Below are 15,488 nucleotides of genomic sequence, written 5' to 3' on the forward strand. Positions count from 1 at the left end.
ATCTCTCCAATAAATGGATGGAGCTAATCAAAAGGATTAATATGAGAGATCAAGAATTGATGAGAAGTACCTTTTGTGTAGCTCGATGAAGACTTGAATACTCCCAAATACTTGAATAGGCCTCAAGTTGCTCAATGTTGATGAAATAATCTTCAATCCTACTCTAAATACTTGAGAGTAATTGTGAAGCCTCAATAGATTGAGTTTGAAGCCTTGAACCCGTTTCCCCCCAAATCTTGACTCCATGAAAGCTCTTGAGGTTGAATCTTAAACAATTTTACTCAATCCTTGCAATTTCAAGGAATCTTCACAAGGATGAATCTCAAGATTGAAATGATGAGAAATATTCAAAAGCTTTGAGAGAAGCTAAAGCTTAAACTCAAGAGTTCATGACTACCATAGCTAGGGTTTTGCAATAGTTGGAGAACAAAAGAATGCCACCAATGTTGATAATTTCTTAAAGATTTCACTTTATCAAAGACCACCTGAAGAACCTCAACTAGAGTGATAAGCATCAGAAGTAAGAATTAGGTTGAAATGGTATTTGGGGCTCGCCTAGCTCTTTAGGGCTCTTGGGGGTTTCAGATTTTGTGGGAGAGTTAATTACTTCTTGACTCAAGGACTCATATTTTGAGGATGCCTCCAAGAATATCACATAACAGGAACCATCTGAGTTCTATTTGGGCTGCAAAATTGGTGCTTGTTGGCAAGGTACATCATCATTGTCCTTTCTTGAAAAGGGTAAATTAAGGTGACAAGAGTTAGTGCTAAATATTATTTTTCTTAATCCATTTCTTATAGATATTTTATGTATAATGTGATTCATTTACGACTCCAAAAGATATAGAGTGATTTTGTCCCACATCATGCGATCTTAAGCTTCTGAAGCCTCTAGGATGTCCTCGTTGTTAGTATCCTCTTCAAACCGAATAGATTCCTCCACCTTGCTTTTGTAAATTTCATATTGACTTTCATCTTCGTCCTCTTCAGACTTTGGCTTTGCCTCTATAGGGGTTCTATAGAAGAAAAACAAGCTCTATGTAGTATCTTCTGCTTCTACTTTTGCTTCTGGCTTTGCTTCAGTATCTACTGTTTCTTCTGACTCTGGCTCTACTGTGGCCATGTCATAGAGAGAGTAGTATATTCATGCCTCTATCTCACTATCAAAGGTGATTTCAGAACTCATTCCTAGTTCAAATAGCAAGTATTCAACCATCAATAAGGACTTTTCTTCTTTTGGGATTTGGGTTATAATACATACTACTATCAGGAGCTGTGCCTCTATTTTCTTAGGAAATATCTGTTTTACAACTTCTTCATCTACTAATGTACCATCTGTAACTTCATTGGGCTAGTTTGATAAGACATCAATAGTGGTAGATCCATTACCTTTTTACGAGCAATACAACTTCACTATCACCTTGTTGGATCCTTTGCCTAGGGTTATGGTCCCTTTGAACCAATCCATTCATGCTCTTGCTTTAAAAAGCCATGGTCTTCTTAGTAGGTAGAGGATATGAGGTCGCATAGGAATTTGGTTTCACTACCATATAGGTTAGCTAATAGTCTCATCCCATGAGTGTTGTCTTCACATATGGGAGAATACCCAAAGGCTTAATTCTACTCCAGTCTGCCAATTTGATAAGCCACTGTGTAGCCTACATGCCTTGCAGGCCTAGATCCTTCATTGTCGCATCCTTCATTATGTTCACTGATGATGAGTTGCCATCAATCAATGTATCTACAATAAAACATCCTTCAATCCAAACACCAATCTTTGGGGTATCGAGATCCAGGAATGTGTTTGTCACATCCACTTCTTTTATTGGCTTTGGGACCCTATTGATCTTTGGTGGCAATTGTGGGAGCAATCCTTAGGCCTCGTCTTCTTGTCAATATACTTTTAAAATTCTTTTGGCAACTAGGGGATAGGATTAGCAATTGTCACAATGTAAGGTTTGGTTTGAAGATGTCTAATTCTTTGATCAATTTATACTCTTTAATAGGATCCATAGGCTTCTCCAACTAACTAGGAAATGGGGTAACACCCACTTTCGTCTTTTCTCTTTCTTCTAGCAATAGCAATATCTGAACTTATTCTATTACTAGGGGTACTTTTGCATCCTCCATCTCTTGGAAATCTGATCTTGTCTCTATAACTGTTTTTATTCTTCTATGGCACTCAACTGCTTTGTACTGCACTGTTCTATTTTGTATTATTTTGTTTCTCTATTGGAAGATTGAACTTCACAGTTTTGGTAGAAGGATTGTTTTCTTTTTGGACAAGTGGTTCCTTTTTCTTAGCACGTGTTATTGCAACAACTTCCAATTCCACTAAGTTGGAGGCATGGGTTGTCATCTTGGTTCCCAACAAGTTGAATCTTGCTTCCTCATATTTTTTCCTTCTTTCATGCATCTCCTTTAAAGAGCAGATATTATTTGTGTGGTTCTTTCTTTTACAATACAAATAGAAAGCTCCAAGGATAGTTGATTTTCAGGTACATTCAATGGCTAAATGTCTTGTCGAATGACACTTTTCACACCATGTGTTCGATTGCATCACATCTCTTCCACCTCCTATAGTATTGGGTATACTAGTGGTATTCACCTTCAATGTATGTAGCTATTCTAGAATCGCATATATCAGCTCTTTCTTGATTCTTGCAATTGAATTGGAAAAATAGTCCTTCAAATTTTCTCCTCTTGGAGTACTCGTAGTAGGATTTTGGAAAGTCTCACGTACATCTCTATTCATTCTAGTGCTTGCATCTTGATCGCATCATTCATTAGGGAGTTAGTTCCACCCAGTTTGTCTATACTCAACAGAAGGGAATTAGAAGGGCTTCAATCTCTAGAGGAATTTCTTGCCAACATTTCTTCTGCTTCTTTCTTCTCATAGGAAATTAGAAGGGCTTCAATCTCTAGAGGAATCTCTTGCCAACATTTCTTCTACTTCTTTCTTCTCACAGTCTCTAAATTCGACTTTCATTCCACTGCACAGGAAAAGATATTCAGTTTTGAAGGTATTAAAATTCATTCTTCTAAGGATCGCCATAGTTCCATTGTCTTGATAATACCAACTTTAGAGGGTTTCAATAGCATAGATTGTGTACTATGTGTTCAATCACATCACATCTCTTTCACCTCTTGTAGTATTTGATATACTGGTGGCGGTATTTAGTTTTAGTATCTGCAGTTGTTCTGTAATCACATCCATCAACTATTTTCGTGATACTTGCAACTAAATTGGACAAATAGTCCTTCAAATTGTCTTCGCTTGGAGTACTCACATTAGGATTTTGGAAAGTCTCTATAATCACTACATAGATTGGTTGGGTTGGTCTAGATAGTCCTCTGTTCTAATTCTGATTCAAAGCTCCTATTGGGACTATTGGTTGTTAGTTCAATTAGTAGGTTTCCATTGTTGTTGTTGAGTTGCCATTGGGTGAATTGCTTGATGCCACTGTTGTTATGGTTGAACCATCATTTGAGGCATTGTTGTCTATGGCCAGTGTGGATTCGGTTCAGCATTAACCTTGCTTCAACTTCATCATACAGTCTTGTATCTTTCATTACAACTTGCAAGTTGAGTGATCCCTTGAACTCTACAAACTTATGAGCTTCTAGTTGTAGGCCTCTAAGAAAAACTCCCTTTTGTTGAGATGACAAGCTCAATACATGCGGACATTGATGATGGACCGCCTGGTTAGATGGGTCCACACGTCTACACTTAGCACGTTGGTGGTCATTATGAATCTCACATGGCCATTGACTCATTACTTATTATATTCAGGTTGTTACACCTATTTACAGCTGGCATAGTTATAGCGCCAGTCGACTAGTGTAGTCGGTTATGCATTGTTTGACTTAGTAGGCCACTTTCCTTTATGTTGTATCTTATCTATACCTTGTGTACATTGTAAAGTGTGTGGAAGAAGAAGAAGAAGAAACCAGCAAGAAAACGTTTTGGCCTCCATCTCTCTTCTTGTCTCTTGAGTGAGCTTCTCCTTGTGCATTCTGTGTGTGTTCGGCGTAGCATCTTGAGCAAGTCCCCCCACCACGCGATTCTTGGTATGGTATCAGAGCCGCGCCACTGAGAGAGGCTGATTTCGAAGGTTGAAGTGAAGGAGAAGAAGCAAGGTTCGAGTAAGCAAGCCACGGGTAAGAAGCTCTTCCATTCTTCCACTCTTTCTCTTGGACAATGCCTGTGGAGGCACCAGAAGCAGGATAGAGAAAAAAATATCAGATTGCAGTGAGATTTGGTGTGTGCAAAGAGCGTTGTGTATTCTGTAGATTTTGGCCATCCGAGGTCATTTCAGGCCCCGTTTTAGAGCAGCAAGGTTGCGGACAGCAGTTTCAGGGTACACTATGATTCGACTGTATTGACCGAAAGTGGGTGTGCATGTTACAGATTGCGAATCTGTAATTTTTGAGGTGTTTGCAAGAAGCAAACATAAGGTTTATTTGCAAACAGGTTGTAGATTACATGTGCCATTGAGCAATCAGTAAAAAAGGTTTCTTGGTGTAGTGTTGTACACGTGTTGTGAAAGATTGTAGAAGATTTGCTTGCTGTTTGATATCAGTTTTGTGATAATGGCAGAGAACAGTGGAAACCCCATCATTGAGAAGCTTGACAAGAACAACTACCCTTCATGGAAGTTCCATGTCACAAACTTCCTTCTTAAAAAAGGCATCTACGAGTTTATTTCAGGTGAAGAAAAGGAGCCAGAGGTGAGTAATCCTCCAACTGCAAAAGAGACAAAGGCACGGAAGGAATGGAATGCAAAAGACAAAAAGGTCATGCATTGGCTATCTGCAGTAATTGACAATAATATGCTGGGACATATTAGAAATGTAGAGAATTCATATGCAGCTTGGACCATACTTGAAAGTATGTTTTCCGTAAATACAAAGGCACGAAAGATTCAACTCAAGCAAGAGTTGAATACATTGAAGAAAGGGAAGATGCTATCAATGAGTATGCACTGAAGGTCCTTGAGCATTGCAAATGCATTGGCAGTGATTGATGCAATGTCCAATGATGATGATTTGATGTCGTCTACCTTGGGTGGACTTAACAATGAAAATTCTTGGAAATCTTTTGTAACTTCTGTATATGTTAGAAAGCCATTTCCAAATTTTGATGAGTTGGTCTCCCTTATGATCACTGAAGAGATCAACATGCAGAGTGAGACATCTGAAAAAAGTGGTGAACAGGTCCAAGCTTTCTACTCCAGTTTAGGAAGGGGACATGGCAGGTTCTCTTCAAGAGGCCGTGGTACAGGACGTGGTAGTGACAACCAGCAAAACAGATTGAATCAGTAATTTGGCGATATGCAGGTTTCAGGAGGTCATGGTAACTTTAGAGGCAGGGGGAGCTTTAGAGAAAGAGGTGGATGGCAGAACACAGGTTCTAACAACTCTGGTATTGTGTGTCACTACTGTAGCAAAACAGGTCATATTGCAGCCCAATGTTATGCTAAGAAAGATTATATTCGCAATGGTAATTTGCAGCAAGGAAACTATGCATCATCTTCACGACAGAATGAAGACAAAAATAAACATCTGTTTGTTATGCAGCATATACTGAATGCTGTTACAGGAAAGGGAACACATGATGATATTTGGTATGTTGATTCAGGTGCATCCAATCATATGACCAGCCATGCAGAATGGTTTGGAGAGATGTAGGATTTGCAAAATACAGGTTATGTGCAGACGGGTGATGATTCATGCCACCCAATTTCACATATTGGAAAAGTTCCCTTATCCTTGCATGATGGTAAGACAAAGAGTCTTTCAGATGTATTACATGTGCCATCTATTACAAAGAACTTGGTGTCAGTCGGTCAAATGGTAGAGCAAGGGCTGCAAGTCAGATTTAATGCAAAGGGCTGCTTTGTAGAAGACTTCAATGACAAGTGCAGGTTGGTAGCAAAGGGAAGTAGAGTTGGACGCATGTTTACTCTGAACGATGGAATTTCTACTATGAATGCTGCTATGTATGCTAAAGGAAAAAGTGTTTTTGCAGATATTGAAATTTGGCACAAACGCATTGGACATGCAAATGTACAAAGGCTGAAATTAATGCCGTCCAAAGGGTTGGTTACAGGTTTGCCTACATTTAGAGTTGCAGAATTTTATAAGGTATGCGAAGCATGTCAGTTTAGTAAGCATGCAAGACAACCCTTTTCACATGACAGAGATGTAAGCAGAAACATCCTTGATGTGCATACAGATATTTGGGGGTCTACACAAAATGTATCTCTTGGAGGCAGTTCATACTTTGTCACATTCATTGATGATTGTTCTAGAAAGCTGTGGGTATATTTTATGAAGGAAAATAGTGAAGCGTTTGAGCACTTTAGAACTTTCAAGGCTGCAGTTGAAAGAGGAACATGCTTGAAAGTAAAGTGCTTGAGGTCAGATGGAGGGGGAGAGTACCTCTCGAATGAGTTCAGTGATTTTCTGAGGTCTCATGGGATAAAGAGACAGTTCACATGCAGGTATACCCCACAGCAAAATGGGGTTGCAGAAAGGAAAAACATGCATAAGTTGCACGCGCCTTGATGGCTGAAAAGAATATGCCTAAGCATTTTTGGTATGAGGCTGTTCATACTGCTGTTTATATTATGAACAGAACTCCCACAGCTGTAGTTAATGGGATGACTCCTGAAGAATGCTTTACTGGCAAGAAGGCTGATGTATCACACTTGAAGGTATTTGGCTGTGTTGCATATGTTCATGTGCCAGATGAGCTACGAAAGAAGCTTGATCCCAAGGCAGAAAAATGTGTCTTTATTGGATACTCTTTAGAGCAGAAAGGGTATTGCTGTTATAACCATGTCACATGTAAGTTCAGAGTGAGTAGGGATGTCATCTTTGATGTTGGCCTCCATCTCTCTTCTTGTCTCTTGAGTGAGCTTCTCCTTGTGCATTCTGTGTGTGTTCGGCGCAGCATCTTGAGCAAGTTCCCCCACCACACACGATTCTTGACACCTTTTGGATGTCTTTATCCAAGTTATGGTTGGTCCATCTCTTTAGTATTATAGATTCTATTCTGGAGATATATGCTTCCACTCGATCTCTAGAGGACTGACTTAAGATTTAAGTTCATGAAGTCCTCTCACATCCTCTCTTCAAAACCTTCACGCCTAAATTTGGTGAGAAATGCCACGTTCAGGTCATCCCATGTGTCAAAAGTTTCTGTTGCTTGTTTGTCATCCCATGTGTCAAAAGTTTCTGTTGCTTGTTTGTCCCATGTCTTATCCTCGAATTGTTTTTAGTTCTTGATTTTGATATTTGTGGACCCCTTGGGCTTCCTTAATCTAGCCGATTTTTGTGAGATTAAAGGTACTTGTGCTTGACAACTTATGGCACTCTATTTTCTAGGTCTTAGTAATTGGTTTTCTAATTTGATTGTGTTAATATGCAAGCAATTGTGTTGATGATGGATGTTCTCTCAAGGTTACTAAATATTTCTTAGTCAATGAAGTGCGTGGGCTCTCTTTAGTTTGGTTCAAATTATGCTAAGATCCTAGCAAGTTGGCTTTGATAGGGGATATTGGCTCAACTACATTAATCTTTGATAGGGGGTATTGGCCCAACTACATTAATCTTTGGGCACTTATGGTTCACGGTTATGCTTGCTTGTAGTAGTTGGCATAATTTTTCATCTTTGAGTTTGATCCTTGGTCTTATGCACACTTGAGGGTATCATAAAATTGATGTAGTAGTCTCCAGCCTTGCACAGTGGTGGCTAGTATGTGTATATGTAAATGGAGATGTGATCCAAAGTGACCAAAAAAACCTTAAATTGCTAGGTGAGGTGAGAATCTAGCATCTAATCCTAATGTGCTTTGAGAAAATGTAGTGGACTTAAGATAGGATTTGGTCCAATAGGTGTTTCTAAAGATTCAATGACCCTAAATGCAGTGCACGAATCCTAGGCATGTCTACAAGAACAAATGGAACTAAAAGTGCTCCTAAGATCCTACGTATGAAAGCTCTATGTGACCTAGGGATTCCGAAGGTGCGAACTATCCGTATCTATAGTGGAATGTAGGTTGTCTAAGAGTGAAGCGCCCTAAGTGAGTGTGCATGTACACAGAAATGTGCAAGAGGCTTGCCCAAGTGGGATGCAAGAAATCCAAGTTTGGTATAGTTGGACCTATTGTTGAGTGCCTAAGTCTACGGTGTCAGTGTGGCGTAGGCAGAGTAGAATCTAACCTAGGAGATGAAGATGGTGTGTTCCTATTGTGCGAGGCTTGTGAGGGCCTAATTGAGCTCTAGGTTGCGTTTAAGGAATGTGCCTACGAAGTAGGATACATATAATCTAAGGGTGTACCAATTAAGTGTCTAAGCGCACGCTAGGTTAGGACTGGGAGGTGTGCAGCAAAATGTGCCCTGGGTCAAAGTGAACGGTTTTACTAGTGTTGTGAGACAGTGAGTACAGCTAGGGTCCTAGATTCAAAAGAGTGACTAAGGGAAGGGAGTTTTAACCTAGCCCGTGAGTTGATGTGACTCTAAGTGTGCTTGTTGAGCTAAGGATGCAGTACGTGGTTATGTGTGCTAAGTGTGAGCAAGGATGTGCTCGCCCTAAGGTGCACTTGTGCTGCCTGAGTGGAAATGGGGTGCGAAGGGGTTGGTACGTGTGTCTGGGGGGGAGCGCGTTTTCCTATTCTATGCACTTAACACGAGGAGTGACCGTGTATGTGTAGGGAAATGCCTAAAGGCCAGTATTAATGCGCGTTGCACCGTACATTACTTTATGACCTTATGACGACCCTATCCTATGGGACGGTGTTTGCCTTAAGCGTGTGAGACGAAAGAAGGATGTTGTGCACCTAGGTGTGGGCGCACTTGTGAAGACCTTAAGTAGTCGTAGGGCCATAATGGCCTACAGAAGTTGGGCTATGTCCTAGAAGCATGTTGCGAGGCTGTCTACTCCCTCGGTGGGCGCACCTACGTCTATGTGATAGTAATAAGGGCGAGTGTGTGAGACCAGTGAGAATCGGACCGTGTGTACATGTGCGAGTGAGGCTTTTGTGCACTCTCGTGCTTCCATGTGCACGTGCACCTATGTGTCCATGTGGGAGCCACAGAACCGGCTCAAAGCCGCATAAGTGGCTAAAACAGGACTTGGCAGGAGCTCACTAATTTGCTAATAACTTACTTGGCACCGATTATTTATTGTCAAGGGTATGGCAAGTTGGGCTATGTCCTAGAAGCATGTTGGGCTATGTCCTAGAAGCATGTTGCGAGGCTGTCTACTCCCTCGGTGGGCGCACCTACGTCTATGTGATAGTAATAAGGGCGAGTGTGTGAGACCAGTGAGAATCGGACCGTGTGTACATGTGCGAGTGAGGCTTTTGTGCACTCTCGTGCTTCCATGTGCACGTGCACCTATGTGTCCATGTGGGAGCCACAGAACCGGCTCAAAGCCGCATAAGTGGCTAAAACAGGACTTGGCAGGAGCTCACTAATTTGCTAATAACTTACTTGGCACCGATTATTTATTGTCAAGGGTATGGCAAGTTGTTTCACATAAAACCGTTTTCCGAAGGATTGTCTGAACTGTTTTTCACGGTGATGAGAGGGCCCCGGGGGAAAAGGGTGTGCAGCACAATCCGACCTGCCGGATTCGAACCAGCGACCTAAGGATTACAATGTTCGACCACTACAGTCCTCCGCTCTACCAACTGAGCTAAGGTCGGGCTTGTCAGGAGTGGGATTTGAACCCACGCCCTTTCGGACCAGTACCTGAAACTGGCGCCTTAGACCGCTCGGCCATCCTGACTGCGCGATGCAAGCGGGCAACCGGCACGGCCTGGCGTTCACCCCCTCAAAGAGTCCATCGCCATCACACAACTCTCCAAGGCATGTATCTGTGAGACGGGAGCTGCCTCCCCCGGAAAGGGCTCTCTCTCTCTCTCTCTCTCTCTCTTGTGTTTTCTCGTGTGGCGCATTTGCTCGGCAAAGTATTGCATGTTCACTTCATCTCGGAAATGAAAGCACGCGTTCTCTGCGGCGGACGGTGGCTCGTTATGAATGGTTTCAAATGCTGGCTTAATCTCTCGGAAGCGAATGCTATGAGATGTTCGTTAGGAGTGAGCACATAGGTTGTGGGCTCATTCTTTGTTTCTGAATAGATTTGCAAAATAGAAGATTCTCCCCTATTTTGATGAGAATGGAACCCTAATGATTGGAGGATTCTCGAATAGATAGAGACTCCTATTGAAACTCTTTCCCGCTAATCCCACTGCAAAAGGGAACAATGATTCAACTTGCTGCCGATGCACCCAATTCCTATACTCGAGCAGCAGCAGCAGCAGCAAGTCTAATTGGGCCAAGGCAACCACCAAGGGATGCAAGAACAAGTTGGAGCGCTGACACGATCACGGCCACTAGCCTGTTGAAATTTCCTCGATGCATGACCTACTTTTGCATGAGAGGCGCTTTAGGACAAATCCTACCTCGATAGAACTCAAATGTTTGTTTATCCAAACCCTCGTCTCCCTACCATCTTCTTCATTAATACTTGCCCATTTTTATGCGCTATAAGGCACACTACACATTAATACTTGATCCTTTTTCCTGCCATAATTGCCTGAAAATCTTTAGATCTCATCCATAGAACATCAAAACAACATCATACTCCCAAATTTGTGACGAATAGTCTTCATGAATGATACCTTCAAACAACTGCACTATTCTAGATTTATCCTCTTTTTCTCCAAATTTTACAACATGCGGAATTATGTCTTCAATAAGTCCAGGTATCGGTCATTGAAGTACATAACATTTCCGATTCTCACGTATGAGTTTCATATGTCATCAATAAGTCCTGCTATAACATGTGTCACGTAAGGCAAGAGAAAGGTTCTACAAGAGAAGGGAACATAAACATCAAAGTGGCATCATCCAAATACATCAGCATATCATCCCGAGTAGTCGGGAGCACCCGTAGACCATAGGCATAAACAAACTGGAGGTAAAATAACCTATCAACCAAGGTAGCATAAATCCCATCCAACAACGAAGTGTTCGTATCCAAATCAAGGCTCAATATCTCTGAAATAGCATATCTGGGCATAAACCGTGATGACCAAGCATCAATACATCCAACAGGACACCTGAATGTCAACAAAGAGCATTATGCATAAGTCCTCCCTGATAAAACCTTCCTGCCCAAACAATGTATAGCAGTAAATCCCTGCATAAATCAAGCTATGGAAGCTCAAACCAAGTCCCAAAGCATCTCAAAACATTGGGCAAACATCCCCAAAGCATCTGGGCATCAAATACCAAGCCTCAAGAGCATCACATAAGCTAAGAGCATGACATTTTCTTGCTGTAAATTAAACTCAGATCTGTTACAAAAAATTCTGTGATCAAAATTTGTCAGATCCAACATCGCCATTGTGTCTGGAGCATGCCAAAACCCCAAGTTAGACGCTTATCTTGCTTAAATCGAGTTTCGAATGCCCGAGATATGAGAAAAAATAGGATTTTGAGCTAGATTTTAAAACAGGCGCAAAAAAAAAGTGAGCTACTATAGTGGGGCCTACTGGTTAGTCTGAGGATAAGGGGGCAAATGGGGGCATACAAGGTGCCTAATGAAGCCAAGAAACACCTGCAAAGAGCATATGAGGGCCGGGGAGAGACAGGAGATGAAATCTTACTTCGAGGGGAAGAAGCCATGGCTGGCATTGAAGCTCCAAGCTCTAGGTTTTCAATCCGGGTTGAAGTAATGCCGTGCCAAGCTCCACGATCAAACTTTGATCCAAAGCTCTAATACCAATTGAAGGGGATGCAATGGCAGTGGAGAAGGAGAAGAGGAAGATGCAGGAGAGAAGAGCACACACAATGTAAGTGCTGTCAAGAATGATATAACAGCCTTATTGCACTATCTCATATATATGAATAAAGAATATGGGTAGTCATTGTACACGGGCAAGCCCAAGGGCCTTTTACCCTAACACATATAACTAAATTATAGCACATGCAATACTTTTCCTCAAGGAATAGTCAACAAACATACACTTTTTAGCCTTTGGGTCCAACTTCATTCTTAACTCATCACGCACATGTACATATGAAATGCATCTAAACACTTTAACATATTACAAGTCTAGTTTCTTGTCAATAAACTTGTCCTCACGGAATAGTCAACAAACATACACTTTTCAGCCTTTGGGTCCAACTTCATTCTTAACTCATCAAGCACATGTACATATGAAATGCATCTAAACACTTTAATATATTACAACTTACAAGTCTAGTTTCTTGTCAATAAACTTGTTCTCTAGTATCACCTCATACACTATAGCACAATGAATGTCTTATTTATAATATAAATAGTTGTAGAAGTAGCTTCAATCCAATAATTGGCATGTTCTTTGGCTAGGACCCTGGGCATAACTAAAAGTTTTTATAAAAATTTGGATATATTTTTATAATCAAATTTCAAACTCAAGGAAATAACTAATTAGTCATTTTTCAAATATTATTTTATTTTTTCAAATGATAAAAGGATATTCATACCTTTTGTAAGACTCCACTTTTCTAGTTTAGTGATCACAATAAGCCAAGAATAAATTTTATTACTCAATTCTTTTCTATAGTTACTACTTCCCATTGGCTAGAAATACATGCTTTTACTATTGTACACACTTTATCATGCACGAATAATCATGACTTATTGTCAGTTATGCCTATTGTAAGGATTGGATAATAATTACAGGATGTTTAGGCTTCATTTAAGTTAATCGATAGATGGACAAAACCATTTTTCCACTTCATGTAGCATGAGTCTAATCATGAAAATTAAGTAGTTTATATCTACACTCTATGATCCCATTGGAAATGGCCATTCCTAAAATGACAATGTAATACAAAAGTATGACATTCATAAGGTTATGATTTATAGAACAAGAGGTTAGGTGGTCAATAATAGCAATGATATGGCCTTGCATACGTACGAGCCTTAAAATAGAAGTATGATCAAGACCACCTACGGTAACTATTCCGATTATAAAATTAAATTCCAAAACACTATTCTAATGGGTTGCCCTCTTTAGTCACAACCCACGAATAACTAAAAGTCAAGTTATGAATCAATGGAAACATAAATTAATATTTGTTTAATTCATCATTTATGATGTTAAAGGCATTTTTTTTTTAGTAACTGAATAAGTAACTTCAGGTGTGTGGATCCCTATGACTTTAACAATTGTAATGTTGATTTAAAAAATCGACTTTTGAAAGATAGTCTTGTAATTACTTAATAGTGATGCATCTATTTTTTTTCACATTTTTATAATTAACTTAATTATTTTTGTTTCACCTTTCTTAATTGAGAATGTGTTAGGTGGATAATGATGGAAATACTTGGTTACACATGTTTAAGACATTAATATCGTTGGCCATGTTTGGCCCCGCATTGAGCCGTTGAAGAGAGGCCTTCCACGTGGGAAGGTCTTGCTTTATTCGATGGGATAGCCATGTCTGAGGGTCCTAACATGTGGAGCTTCTTTTTATTTTAGTATAACATTTTTAACCTTATCTACTTTTTTTTTCCTATTTGCCTAGTTCCCATGTGGCCTTCTAAAATTATCCCTTGTCCTCAATCATGTCTAGTCAGAGAAAAACAATTGCACAGAGTTGGAAGAAAATTGATGAGCCCAAGATGAATTGTACGGAGGGTACACCCGAGGGAGAGGGGGGAGAGAAGAAATATGTATTTAAAAGATCTAGGGTTATTACACTATTTTTCCTTTCAACAACATCATTTTATTGCAAAGTATACCTACTACATCTCAGTTCCATGCTGTTTTAGAAAAGTATTGAACTCATTGGACAAATGTTCCCCTCCATCTAACCTTAGAAACTTAATCCGCACACCTATTTGTTTCTTAAGCAAATTCTTAAAATCTTGAAAGTGAGAGAACTCCTCACTTTTTTCATTCATGAAACACACCTATACCTTCCTTCTATGGTAATCAATGAAGGCTATACAATACTTACACATTTGGATACAATATTTGTAGGATCCAACACATCTAAATATACAACATCAAGCAAAGGCATGCTTACATGTTTATCATAAGGGAATACATGTAGTGTCAATTTCCCAAATTGACATGCTTCATAGACTTTCAACATATTACCACTTTAAATGTATGCAAGCCTATCACAAATCCACGTGATTGTTTATCTTTCAACCACTTGCACATTTATATGACCAATAGATCTATGTAGAATTTTAGTATCAATCACTAAGTGGGCCATTAAAATATCCTGTGATGAAATTAGCCTTCAAAGGACAATAATGGCAAGAAGAAGAATTCACATTCTATAGATTCAAGACTACATGAGGTTCCTAAACACAAGCCATCGTAGCCACACTAGATGCACATAATGTGTGCAATGATCAAAAGAAAATGATGCCAATAGGGCAAGTACTACAAATGCAAGGGCAAACTAGTAGTGCCAATCCAATGAGTTTTGGTTAGCAAGGCATAGGTGCCAATGTGAGAAACCTAGGAAACTTTGATGGTGGATCTATTTTCCATCATGCAATTGGTTGGTCAAGGACCCTCCTTAGGGATGTATGGCCCAAATCCTTTTGGTATGCATCAATCAATATATGGAATGCAATGCCCAATGAATCCAAGTATGTTAAGTGAAATGCAAAATCCCATGTATGGAAATGTTGGCATGATGCCTAGGATACAAAGTTGGTAATGCATCTACTAAGCCCATTGTATATGAGGCTCATGGAATGAATATTGGTTATGCAAATGCTCTATGGTACTAGTCATGATGTAAATACAACAAATGTACCCTTTTTGGAGCTGCTCATTTATGATAAGTTTGTAGCAAAGGGCAAAGTGAAAGACTATGATGAAAGTAGAAAAGGAGTGAACTCTAAAGTGTTTAATAGTGCACGAGATATACTAGAAGCTTTGGCTTTCTGATATGGCCTATTTAGAAGAAACTTCACTAAGTCATCCAAAATGATGATGAGAAGCTAGCTAAGAAGCCTTCTCAGTTTGAGAAGAGGGTGAGATGGGACCTATGGGAGATTTTGGTGTGCCATGCAAGGGCTATGGAGAGCTTGTCACACATCTCATTAGAAATTTCTGCTTGCACATTTAGAGTTATGTGGATAGTGAAGAGTTATTCTAGAAGCATTAGAAGGTTATGTTGTATCGCTTAGTATGCCTTGATGGACTCTCATGACAAAGTTATTGCTCTTTAGAATAAGGGAAAGACCCATATTTTAGATGTAAAGTTGAAAGGGGAATCTAACTATGTTCTATTAGCTTCTACCACATCTAAAGTAATGGTAAAATCTTTCTAAGGATAAAGGTGATAATTAAATGTGCCTAGTTGAATAAGAATGACATTGCATTTTTGGAAATGTATGATGATTTCTTTTATTTTTCACTTCAAGGATGGATTCCACTTGAAATACCTGAGGG

General features: G+C 39.8%; 2 non-coding genes across 2 annotated transcripts; both read right to left on the reverse strand.

The window, feature by feature from the left end:
* Nucleotides 1-9,628: 9,628 nt before the first annotated feature.
* On the reverse strand, nt 9,629-9,716 carry TRNAY-GUA (transfer RNA tyrosine (anticodon GUA)). The gene is given in 2 exon segments: nt 9,629-9,664; nt 9,680-9,716. It is a non-coding gene; the product is annotated as a tRNA-Tyr (tRNA).
* A 3-nt stretch (nt 9,717-9,719) lies between these two features.
* On the reverse strand, nt 9,720-9,799 carry TRNAL-CAG (transfer RNA leucine (anticodon CAG)). Its single transcript has one exon. It is a non-coding gene; the product is annotated as a tRNA-Leu (tRNA).
* Nucleotides 9,800-15,488: the final 5,689 nt, after the last annotated feature.

The sequence above is a fragment of the Lygodium microphyllum genome, chromosome 5 (assembly GCF_053477565.2).
Source record: "Lygodium microphyllum isolate KBCC chromosome 5, Lygodium_microphyllum_v1.1.10, whole genome shotgun sequence".
NCBI classification, from domain to species: Eukaryota; Viridiplantae; Streptophyta; class Polypodiopsida; order Schizaeales; family Lygodiaceae; genus Lygodium; species Lygodium microphyllum.